Raw genomic sequence first — 12,539 nt, forward strand, 5'->3', positions numbered from 1 at the left:
ACATCGGAGTTTACACCAGCACCCTCCACCACCTGACAGGCCTTCCAAATCATTGCTCACTCAGCAACCTTTTGGTTGGTCCCCTCAATGGTTTCACCAATCAGGAAGCAACACTATGTAAAAGGTGGTTGGAATTGGTTGCCAGTACAAGGAAAACATCTGAGTTTAGACCCCTCACCGGGCTGGAGGGAGGACGTTTTACCTCACAACCCCCCCCCCACATATTTATTTAAAAATAAATTGACATTATCATTTATAATACAGTCTATTTGTTATTTTTTGCTTTTTAAAAGTTGTGCCTTCATTAAGTTGCTGTTAACAAGATTTCAAAGTGAAGTGACTGTTCCTTGTCAGTGTAGGGCAGTGGTCTTTGGAGGCACTGAGGCTGACCCCTAAAAGGTCCCTTGGGAAGGAAATGGCAGAGCCAGGATCAGATTCTGGGACTGCTCCTTCCCCAGCACCAGGCATTGTCCCTCTAACTAGCAAAGTGGTGAAGTGAATTAAGCACTGGTCTTGGATTCAGGAGGATGCAAGTTCGAATGTGGCCTCAGACACTTGACTCTAACTAGCTATGTGACCTTGGTCAAGTCACTTGACTTACTGCCTCACATCCAGGGTCATCTCCAGTTGTCCTGATTCTTATCTGGAGGAGAAACTGAGGTTAGTGTGCTTGTCATAGCATCATTTTACTGATGTTGTGCTCTTCTTTAGAAAAAAAAATGAAGGACAAATATTTCTATATGAACCCTCCAAAGACAACACGGCCCATCATGAGGCTGCCCTTAAGAATAATACTAGACTCCAAAATCTCAACACCACTGCTTCCTACTAGATCTTTTCCATATGAATTCATTTAATTTATCTCTAAAAGCTTAAAATTATAAAAAAGAAATTTGAGACATACAAAATAATTGTTTTCTGCTAAGCTATATGAGTATACATATCTTTGCTGTTGTTCACAAGTCAAGCCCAACTCTTCCTAACCCCATTTTGGGGTTGCCAAATTACCATTTCTTTATCCAGATTATTTTATAGATGACAAATTGAGGCAAACAGGGTTAAGTGACTTGCCTGGGATCACATAGCAAGTAAATGTCTGAGGTTGGTTTGAACTCTGGAATATGAGTCTTTCTCATTCCCATACTAATACTCTTTCTACTGCATTACTTAGTTGCCTATGCGTAAATATTTGTAAAAAATATATATATGTGTATATATATATATATATATACACATATATATACACACACACACAAAGATGTATATACATTATATACACACACATACATATATATGTTTATATATGTCTGTATGCTTATATGTTTTTTGTTAGGACCCAAAAAACAAATCCACTCCTTAAAAACTAATGCTTATAGGGGGGGGGGCAGCTAGGTGGCGCAGTGGATAGAGCACCAGCCTTGGAGTCAGGAGTACCTGGGTTCAAATCCGACCTCACACACTTAACAATTACCTAGCCATGTGGCCTTGGGCAAGCCACTTAACTCCATTTGCCTTGCAAAATCTCAAACAAACAAACAAACAAACAAAAAAACTAATGCTTACAGAACAATGTAAGCCTTTGCAACCAAAACAACTCAAAAGACACTTCCTCACCTAACTCCGAGAAGTAATGTGTTATTATCCTCAATTTGTAAGCGTGAAAATTGAGAACCTCACAAGTGACATGACTTACCCACAAACCTGAACCGCATTTAATTTCTGATTACAAATCTTGATCTCCCCCTGCATGGCATTGCCTCTCAAGCATCAAACTCAACCAGGGGAGTCTTGGTTATGAAAATTATAGTACATCCTGCCAGAATTGTACTAGGGAACACTAGACCTCCGAAATAATCACTTCATTCACTATATCTACTTGGGTTTTTTCTTTGTTTTTTAAGTGAACCAGGAATGTAGAACAATGAAAATAAACTTTCTCTGGAGCTAGGGGATCTATGTTGAAATTCTGCCTTTTATATTTAAGCAATAAAAATTTATAATATGCCTACCATGTGCCTTCAAGCACTGTGCTAAGTGCTTTGTGACCTTGGGCAAGCAAGACCAGTCTAAATCTGTTTCTTATCTAAAAAATATGGGGGGAGGGGATTAGGTGGCACAGTGGATAGAACACCAGGCCTGGAGTCCCAAGGACCTGAGTTCAAATTTGACCTTAGACACCTAATAATTAGCTAGCTGTGTGACTTTGGGCAAGTCACTTAACCCTAGAGGGGGTAGGGGTGGGAAGAGGGAGGTAGACTAGATAACCTCTAAGATCCTTTACAGCATAAAATCTATACTCCCAAATTCAGTAATAGTCCAGATAGTAAATCATTGTGTGACCTTGGACAAGCCTCTCCCCCTTGCTGGATCTTATTTTTGACCTTTATAAAAAAGAGGTGACCAAATTAAATTTAGATGACTTCTAAGGTCCTTCCCAAATCCAACAATCTATGTTTTAGGATCTCAAAAAAAAAAAAAAACCCAACTAAATCCCTAGTCTATAATTTATTCAAAAAGCTGGATTTTCTTAATGAGTCCTCACACTTAATGAGAATCTCACACTCAGCTTCAACAAAATACTCATGACTCTCTGATTTTATTTTCTCTCTTATTAGTGGAAAATATTTAGAGACAGTAGTAACCTAACACATGAAAAAGGCTCTAAGACATCTGAGACAGGGTCCCTGTTGTCATGGCAACCTGGCTGGCAGTGGCATTTGAGAACAGATTTTTAAAAGCACACGATCTAATTTTTTTCTTACCGCCCACTTGAAAAGAAATGTTTTTAAAAAGAAGCTAAAAATAAACTACTATAAGACAAGACAAAACAAATGTGTACATTGTCAAGTCTTCAACAGATAATGTCGTACCAATCATCCATGGCCTCCATAACAACCAGTTATAACCATTTCACCACTGAAATATTTATCCAAAATAACAACAGAAAATCCAATTACTAAGAATCCCTCCTACTTTCACATTTTGCACCCAGATACACACCCTCCCAAGGGAGATACTGTACCCACTGAAAAGAAAGCTTAGCATCACCACCTCCAGTCCCTACAAGCTTTTCCTTTTCCTGAAATGTACACACAGAGCCCCACACACCTTCTTTTCCCAAAATGCAAACCCTCCCAACCCACATTTTTTCCTTTCCTAAAATGCATGCTCATACACACACACACACACACACACACACACACACACACAGAGTCCCACAGACCCCCTTCAAGGAAGCATCACCTTGAACTGGCTTGGCTCTAGCAGTAACGACTCACCCACGTGCGAGGAAACAAAGTCTCATTCAAAAAAAGCAAAAGAGAGTGGCCAAGTTTCTGAGAGGCGAGTGACTTGCCAGCTTCCCTGGTGAGGAGGAGGAAAAAAAAAGGCAACACAAAAACCCCAAAGCTCTCATCAAAACCCCCCCACCCAGTCAGGCTCAGAGTTAATCCTACACATCCATAGCAAGCACAGATCCAAGCCTCCCTTTAAGGACTAAGTGATGTACCTTCTGGCTTTGCCGTAGCTTCCTCAAGCCCTAGCTAAGCCTCTAGGTCACCTGAGGCACCATCTCTAGCCATTCAACTGGAGAGAGAGAGAGAGAGAGAGAGAGAGAGAGAGAGAGAGAGAGAGAATAGAGAATCCAACAAGAAGGCGTGAGCCTGCTTACCAGGGAGCCTGAGGCTTCGGAGCCCAACCAGCCATCTGCCCACTGGCCCCCTTGCAGCCAGTCATGGCAGGGCCTCCTCTCTTAGGTTCACTTCACAAAATGATAATTCGGATACCACTCCCACCAGCCCTCACTCAGTCAACCAATTAATCAATTAATGAGGCAGGGCTGGTGGTTTCTCCCCTTCAGCCATATGGGGGAGAAACAGGTCATTTGAAGGTTGCTTTGCTTTTCCTGGTTGAGAGCCTCTTAAAGAATCACTAACTGTCCATCCAAACGGGGCTCCTCTCTTTCCTCTATTTGGGGTTGGGGGGGGGGGGATTCATTCACAGCTGTAGGAAAACACCAAGCCCCTGACAAAGCCAGCTTGCATGATGAAAGAGGGAAAGTAGTTTTCTGCCAGCAGAATGCCTTAGAATGGTTACCATGGAAATAAATGTGGGGAGGGGAGGGAAGGGGGGTTGGTCTGATGGCAGAGGCGGCAATGTAAAGGAGAAAGAGTTTTAGAGGGGAAAAGAGATTTGAGAACCAGGGCAGACTTAGGGGAGCAGTGGGGGCAGACAGACCAAGGAGGGAAATGGAGCCAAGCAGGGTGTGAGGAGACACGGCTGTTTTACCATTACAGAGAAGTCAGGACCTTGGCTCCTTCAGGCTTCTACTCATTTGTTATCTATTTAATCCTTCTAGTCTTGAAAGCTTTGAAAAGGTCCTGAGGCAAAGTGCCATGGTTCTTAAGATCCTGGAGCTCAAAGGAAGGAAGCCTTTTGGAAGTCACTGACCTGAGCTGGAAAGTCCCACTAACTAAAACTGTTTATTTTTCATATTTATTTTTGAATGCCTTTGTTCTGATGCTCTTGTTGTGACTTTGTTTTGTTGTTGACGTGCTCTTTTCCGCGGCTGAATAGAAGTTCTTTGAGCATAAGTACGGCTACATTTTTGTCTTTGTATCACCAGCTGTGTAACACAGTGTCTAGTTCATAAAGGAGAAACTTGTGGACTGATGAATTATGAATTAGTTTTTAAGTTTGGGAGATCAATAAGGTCTTGTAAATTTGGATGTGTATTCTCTCTTCACCTCTACTTCTTAGAAACTAGAGATTTAGTTCCAGCGCATCAACCCAGGCCTTTCCCAAGTGCTGTTCTACCTCAAAATTTCTCTTCCCATTACTTCATATTTTGTGTCTCTACTTATCTGATTGTATTTATTTTCTCCCAATAGAATATAAAGTCCTTGAGGGCAGAGGTGATTTCATTTTTGTTTTTGTCCAGTTTTTACCATAGTAGAAATGCTTACTACACTGAAATGAATTAAAACTGTGACCCAGAGAAGTTAAGTAAGCCACCCAAAGTCACATAGTCTATTGATAGATGAACCTGGATCAGGACCCACTCCTAAATTTTGGTCCAGAATTCTTACACACCACCATCTGCCAGAAAATCAGTAGACTCAGTCAAATACTATCTGAACACACTTTTGCTATCATTAACTGTAAAAAACACTTGATAGTGTTTGTGGTTGAACCATGCAATGTAATAAAAACAATGACACTATATCAATTAATTTATAGATCTACTGCTATACCAAACTACCAAGGGAAATTTTTATACAGTCAGATAAAATAACAAAATTCAAGTGGAAGAATAAAAGGCCTATAATCTCAAGGGAAATAATGGGGGGGAAATTTAAGAATGAAAAAGGAAAGTGGGAAGAGGGGTGGAATAGCATTCCAGATCTCAAATTACACTATAGAGTATAATCATCAAAACTACTGGGTACTACTAGTCAGAAAATAATAGAAAAGTAGACTAGTACAACAAACAAGGTAACAAATTGGAATCAAATGAACTCAACAACCTAGAGTTTAATAAACCTGAGAAAATAATGCAACAAGGGACTAGCCAAGGAGCCCAGTTCCTATATATAAGCATGCTGGGCTTTATGATGCAATTCCCCACAGAGGAATCTGGGGAGCCTGCTTCTAGGAGAGCTGTCAGGAAGTATGATGGAAATACCTTGGAGAGACTTTGGATAGATATTGGGTAACTGCTTCCAGTCTAATAACCATATGGTGAGTAGAAGTCTTTTGATTGACTGTATCATGAGAGCCAATTTGGCAGAGCCAAGGGAGTTTGGGGGTGGGGGAGCAACAACAAGGGGCATTTAAAAGACTTAGTTAGGCTTTAGTGGACCTCTTTGTTGTACTTCTTCATTAAGTGTGACTTCTTCCTGATTGATATATCCCAGTGAGAGACTTTAGCAAGAGATGAGGCTCTTTCCTTCCAAGGACAACTGTGACCCAGTATCATGGGCCTAAGTTTGTTGTCTACCCTGAGATTTCTTCTTTCCTTTTAGATGTAAGAAACTGGAAGCAGGAACTTAATGAGTTTCAAAAAATCATGAGATTGAGCCACGAGAGAATGTGGGAGTCAAGTTCATAGGGTTTTGCAGTCAGTCCAGTATTGATACCCAAAAACAACAAAGAGTGACCTTGATATGTTAGTCATATAAACTTGGTGGGATCAATGTTATACAGAAAATGTGCCAGGTTTGAGTTCACTCTGTCCAGAAACTAAGGTGAGATAGGGAAAAGTGTGCCCATAGGTATCTGGGTAGCAGAGGAAAGGTGAGAGATCAGTATCTCTTTCTATAGCCTGAAAGTTAATATCCTTTTATAAAAGATAGTTGATGTTAATTGGTTAAATTAAATTAGTTATTGGTTGTTAACAGTAGGGAGAATTCACCCACCTGGAATAAGAGCTTTGACCAACAGTAATAGAGAGGTGCCCTAACTCCTCAAAGGAATGCCTAGAATCCTGAGGGGATCTTTGCTTGGGAAGAGTGAGGCCAGATAGATTATTTCCACCATTAAATTACTGAAAGCAAAACTTACATATGAACAACAAAGGTTCAGAGAAACTGACTTTTTCAAGAATTTGAACCCAAGTCTTCCCTGCTTTCTGCATCATTCATTCAACATATTTTTATAAAGTGTCTTCTATTGGCTTGATACTGTGCTAGCTATGGGGACACAAAGGAAAATGAAGGGAGTCAAAATGGTGGAGAGAAGCCAGGAACTTCCCTGAACTCTTCACAACTTCCTTTGGAAACAACATTATTTAAGATTCCAAATGGATTCTGGGGAACCAAAACTACAAAAAGAAAGAGTGGACCAGCTTAAAATGTCTTGGAAGGTCTTTAGGAGAAATCTGTCTCACTCAGGTGTTGGGGAAGCATTGCCCAGTAAGGGCAGGTTCAGGGGAAGGCAGTAGGAGGCTCTTAGCCCCAATGCAGATTAGCAACCAAGGTCCCTAGTCCCAGTTCAGAAGGCCAATGGCACAGCAGGCCAAATGAGAAGCCCACAGGCTCAGCATAGAAGGCAAACTGTGAGCCCCAGAATACCAGCACAACCAGCACAACTAGACTAGGTCACTCCAGTGCAGTGGGGAAACCACTATCACCTGAGGCTCCAGCACACAAATCACTAAGCAGGTCTCTGACCCCATACCAAAAAACTTGGCCCAGGAGCAGAGTTCAGCTTTCAAAACTAGGAACTAGTATAAAAATGAGTGAGAAACAGAAAAAAGCCCTGCATAGAAAGCTATGGTTATAAGGAAGAATACAAATACAAAAAGGTCCACATGTGAAGCCCCAGAGAAAAATAAGAAGGATTTTAAAAATCACATAGGGAAAAAATGGGGAAAGAAATGAGGTATCCAAGAGAAAATGAACAACTTGGAAAAGAGAGCACAAAAATTGATTGAAGAAAAAAACCTCCTTTAAAAACACTATTGACCAAATGGAAAATAGAGCTAGTACCTGCCCCTAAGGAACTTACTTTCTTTTCCTTTTCTTCTTTTTTTAGTTTTTTTTTACAAGACAATGGGGTTAAGTAACTTGCCCAAGGTCACACAACTAGGTAATTATTATGTGTCTGAGAATGGATTTGAACTCAGGTCCTCCTGACTGCAGGGCCGGTGCTCTATCCACTGCACCACCTACTTGCCCCCAGGAGCTCACTTTCCACTGGATATGGAGTGAAAAGGGAGAACATGAAGACATTTAATTAAATTAAAAAAACAACATGTATGTGTGTGTGTGTGTGTGTGTATATATATGTATATATATACATACATACATTTTATATATTTTAATATATATCTTAAATGTACTATATGTTTGTATTCATATACATATATGTATTTGTACATGTCTTATCTGTTATGATATGTTGGACTGTGGACTATCATTCCACATTCCATATTCACAGTATAGCCCAACATGTCATAATGATACTAATAGGGGCAGCTAGGTGGCGTAGTGGATAAAGCACCAGCCTTGGAATCAGGAGTACCTGGGTTCAAAGCCGGTCTCAGACACTTAATAATTACCTAGCTGTGTGGCCTTGGGCAAGCCACTTAACCCCATTTGCCTTGCAAAAAAAAAAACACCTTAAAAAAAAAGAAACATATAGTATGAGATATAACCAAATTATATAATAATGATACTAATAAATGTATATGTGAGCATGTTTGTTGAATAGAATTGAATATATTTGTTAAATGAGTTATTCATTCTAATAAATTAAGAATGAGTTTAACAATCTGATTATTTAGTTTTTAATAATTAATTGAATAATTTTTTCAGTGCCTGCTACTTACAAGAAAAAGAAAGTCAATTCCTGCCCTCAAGGAGCTTATGGGGATGAAAATACACAAAATGAAGCTGAAAGGGAGGACCCCGTTGTAGGGGCATGATGTTCAGAGGCATGGCATTCATGGAGTAGAAACCAAGCAGAGTCATTGCTAGAAAGTGAAGCAATACTTGGAAAGTCTGGAGCCCTCTATATTATCAAGAACAAGGAATGGAAATAGCACTGGTTCTAAAGGCAAAGACAGCCTAAATCCCAAACTCTGTCACCTTCTGTGTGATCTGCAGGCAAATCACATAACCTTGCTAGACTTCAGTTTACTCACGTATAATGTGAAAGAACTGTATATGTTTGCCAAAATTTTACCAGAAAAGGTGGATCAGTCACAAAGAAAGAATGGGACACAACAAATAGCTGGCACAAGTTCTTCAGGGTCACCTCTATGATAGAAGAACCAGAAGAAAGTTTTCTTATGAATTGGATAAAGGTTTTATAGAGGATTTATGGGGAAATGAGTATGAGGTTGAGAAAATATGATTAAATTATAATCTGTATTATTGGTGTGGGGAATATCTATACTAATGGCCTCATAGATTCCCTTCAATATTGAAATAGGCCTCTCTCTTTGTCCCACCCCATCTCCATTCAGATTGGAACAGATGATTCATTCATGAACATATATCTGGAATTAAAACATCAAAAAAGCCATCAAAATATTGTGAAGTCCACAAAGGACAGCTGTTATGGGAATGTTTCCCATCTGACAACCCTAACAGATAACAATCTGGAATCACATCTCAAATCTTGACAATAATAGTGCACGTTTCTGAAAATCCACACTCATACTGAGGCCCAACTGAGCCCAACAGACAATGAATAATAGCAACTTCTGTTTGGAAAGCACTTTACAAACAAGTACTTATTAATAAAATGTTTAATTAAATGGAATCCACCCTCTCACTTTGGCCTCTGGACAACCCTATGAGACAGGCAGATGAGCTTCCCTGTTTTGTGGATGAGGAAGCCAGGGAGCAGAGGTTGTGACTTGCCCAAGGTCAGATTGTCAGTAGCTGGCAGATTGGGTTTACTCTGGTCAAATGCTCTTTGTTCTCTACCACATTAAGATCTCTATGCTTTACTATTGTTCCACATATTGCAACATCGTATCACAGAATATCAAGACTAGAAGAGATCTTCATGATTACTTAAACTGAACTCAAACACAGAGTGGAGAAGGGATTTAGCCCAAGGTCATAGGAGAAGTCATTGATAAAGCCAAGATTAGAATCACATTTCCTTATTTGTAAACTCTGGTTCTTTACCTCAGCAACATAAACTCATCTTATAATAATATGCCATTTTTTGTGTTTTAAGACAACATTGTGAATCCCCCATAAGTAAAAAAGAATATTTTGAAGTCTTTGACCAAAAATGACAACAAATTTGCCTTGACATATGCACACATATGGGCACCTATACACATATGACCACCATCCCTTTAAGCTAGGACTTTGGATCCTGTCTATAGAAATAGAAATTTTAGAGCTGGAAGGAACCTAGTTAAGATTTTTGGATAGAATCATAGTTATAGAATTTAGAGCTGAAAGGAACAAATAACTTTACTTCTGTGTCTCAGTAACTTCTATACAATAAGTGTATTAGGCTAAATCTAAGGTACTATCAAGTCTTGATCAAAGGTTCCTGATACTGTTATTATTCCTCTTTGATGAGGAATCACAGGATAAGAATTCAAAGTCCTAGAGTACAATATCTGAGTGCTCAATAAATTTGTTCCTTCTTAGTCTTTTCTTCTTAAGCACAAGTAAAGTCCTCTTGAAAACACTACCTCATGCCTAGAGTCATACTTAGGCCAAGAGGTCCTAGGGGAATCAGAAATTCTTGTAGTCCTGAAACATGACAGTGGTTTCAAGAGAGAAAGATGGTCCAATTACATCCCAGTCAAGGTCTGAGCTCAAAAGGAAGACATCCTTAGAAGGGATGGATGGCAGATTTCTTTCCTGCCTGGAGACAATGCCCTGATGACCACCCCTGGTCCCCTTAGCTCCCCTCCTGTCTTAAGTTGCTGTCCAAGCTTACTTTAACTCTTTACTCTCACAGTTGCTGATATCTCAAGGTGCCTGCATGACTGATGACAACAGCATTTCAGCAATAGGAGAGGATTCAAAGTAGCTGGATTTAAGTGACAAAAATAAATGTGGACATTAGCAATTGTAAAAAAAAAAAATTGAACTGACTCTTCCATTCCCTGGATAGTTCTATATCTGACCATACATTCTCTGTACAACTCAGTTTAACACTTGATTATATGGTTTACAGGACCACAGGAACCCTCAAAGTCATCTAGACTTCAGAGAGATGACGACCAAAGTCACACAGAAAGAAGGCAAAGATTTGCATCTGCATCCTCTGACTTGTAAATTCAGTTCTCTTTCCTTACTATTCCATGCTTTCATTAGTGTCCAGTGCTTAGCCTGGCAGCTGGCATATAACAAACACATAATAAATGCTAGTTGAATGACTGCCTGATTTCTTATTTTAAAACTCCTTCATAGGACTGTATGTTCTATGAGGGAAGAAAACTGGTTTCATTCATTCATTCCACTTTCAACAAACATTTGTTAAATATCTACTATCTGCAAGGACATCTTCTGGACTCTAAAAATATTATTAAGATGATAGTCCTTGACTTCAAAAAGCTCATAGTTTAGACATTTCTTCAGAACAATCTATAACAACAGCTAGTATTTATGTACTAGGCATACTCTACTTCCTTGTATTTTGCAGATATTGTGGGATCTTTCTGCAAACTAAAGGCTTGTGGAAACCTGAATGGAACAAATTTATTAGTACTATTTTTTCTAGTAGCATAAAACATTATGTTTCTGTGTCACATTTAGATAATTCCTGCAATATTTCAGTATTTTTATATTCATCATATCTCACAAGTAATTCAGTGATCTTTGATGTTATTATTGTAATTGTTTTGGGGCACCATGAACCATTCTCATAAAAAACAACAAATGTTGTATGTGTTCTGATTGTCCCACCAACTACTTGTTCAATCTCCCTCTTCTTTCTTGGACCTTCCTATTCCCTAAGACACAATAATACTGAAATTAGGCCAATTAATAACCCTACAGTGGTTTCTAAATATCTAAGTGAGAGGAAGAATCAATCCATTGTTAAATTTCATTGTTATTTTAAAACTGTCACAGCCACCCCAGATTCAGCAACCACCATCCTGATCACTCAGCAGTCATTAACATCAAGGTTAGACTCTTCACCAGTAAAAAAATTAGAACTTGCAGATGGTTCAGATAATGGTTAACATTTTTAACAATAAAGTATTTTTTTAAAGTACACATATTTGTTCTTAAGACATAATATTATTGCACAAATAATAAACTATAGTATAGTGTAAATAAATTTTATATACATTGGAAAACTCAAGAATCAGTATAACTCACTAAATTTACTATGATATTTGTTTTATTCCAATAATCTGGAACCACACCTGCAATATATCCAAGGTATGTCTGCATAGTATTTTAAAGTTAGCATACTAAACACAGAAAGTATTCACCAAAAATACTACTGAATAAAATAGAGAGTCAATGGTGAGCAGAAGGTTCAATTAATTCAAGAATCTTTGAATTTTATCACAAACAGTTTTCCACTGGGCCATTTTTGCTAAGGAGGCCAAAGAAGCAACCTGAGATCTTTGGAGGTAGAAATTATTTTCCCACAAATAATGTTTTAAAAGTTCAAATTGTAAACTCACCTATTTCAGAGAAGAGAGGTGAATCTTTCTAATCATCTAGACATGTCAGAGTTAGAATAAACCCTAGAGATCATCTGGTCTAATCCCTACCTTAGAAATGAAGGAACCAACCCAGAGACTAGCTGACTCAGAGAAAAGAAGGAACTTCCAAGGCCACATAGTAAGTTAGTCAAAGAAGAGTCTAGAATTCAGATCTCTTAACTCTTCATCTGAGTTTTTCCTGTGAATGCCAAAAAAGTCCAAGAATCCAATCTGCAAAGATGGGAGTTAAGAAGTATTTTAACTCATATATTTCTACCCCACCTATAATGGAACTAAATGTTTTGCTGTAAGAGTGGGTTCACATCCTGAGAGATTTCTTTATGTCTGTGAAAAAATCTGGGTGTTCTCCTTTGAACCAGGATATGACACTTTACCC

The 12,539-nt window shown here is 38.8% G+C and overlaps 1 protein-coding gene and 1 long non-coding RNA gene across 2 annotated transcripts in view; one reads left to right on the forward strand and one right to left on the reverse strand.

Annotated features, from left to right (window-relative positions):
* FGD3 (FYVE, RhoGEF and PH domain containing 3) overlaps positions 1–12,539 on the reverse strand; it is a 212,711-nt gene that overhangs the window by 153,521 nt on the left and 46,651 nt on the right. The window lies entirely within an intron of this gene.
* On the forward strand, positions 5,634–10,859 carry LOC141495864 (uncharacterized). Its single transcript, XR_012470881.1, has 2 exons — positions 5,634–5,739; positions 10,657–10,859. It is a non-coding gene; the product is annotated as an uncharacterized LOC141495864 (long non-coding RNA).

This window comes from Macrotis lagotis, chromosome 8 (genome assembly GCF_037893015.1).
Source record: "Macrotis lagotis isolate mMagLag1 chromosome 8, bilby.v1.9.chrom.fasta, whole genome shotgun sequence".
Taxonomy (NCBI): Eukaryota; Metazoa; Chordata; class Mammalia; order Peramelemorphia; family Peramelidae; genus Macrotis; species Macrotis lagotis.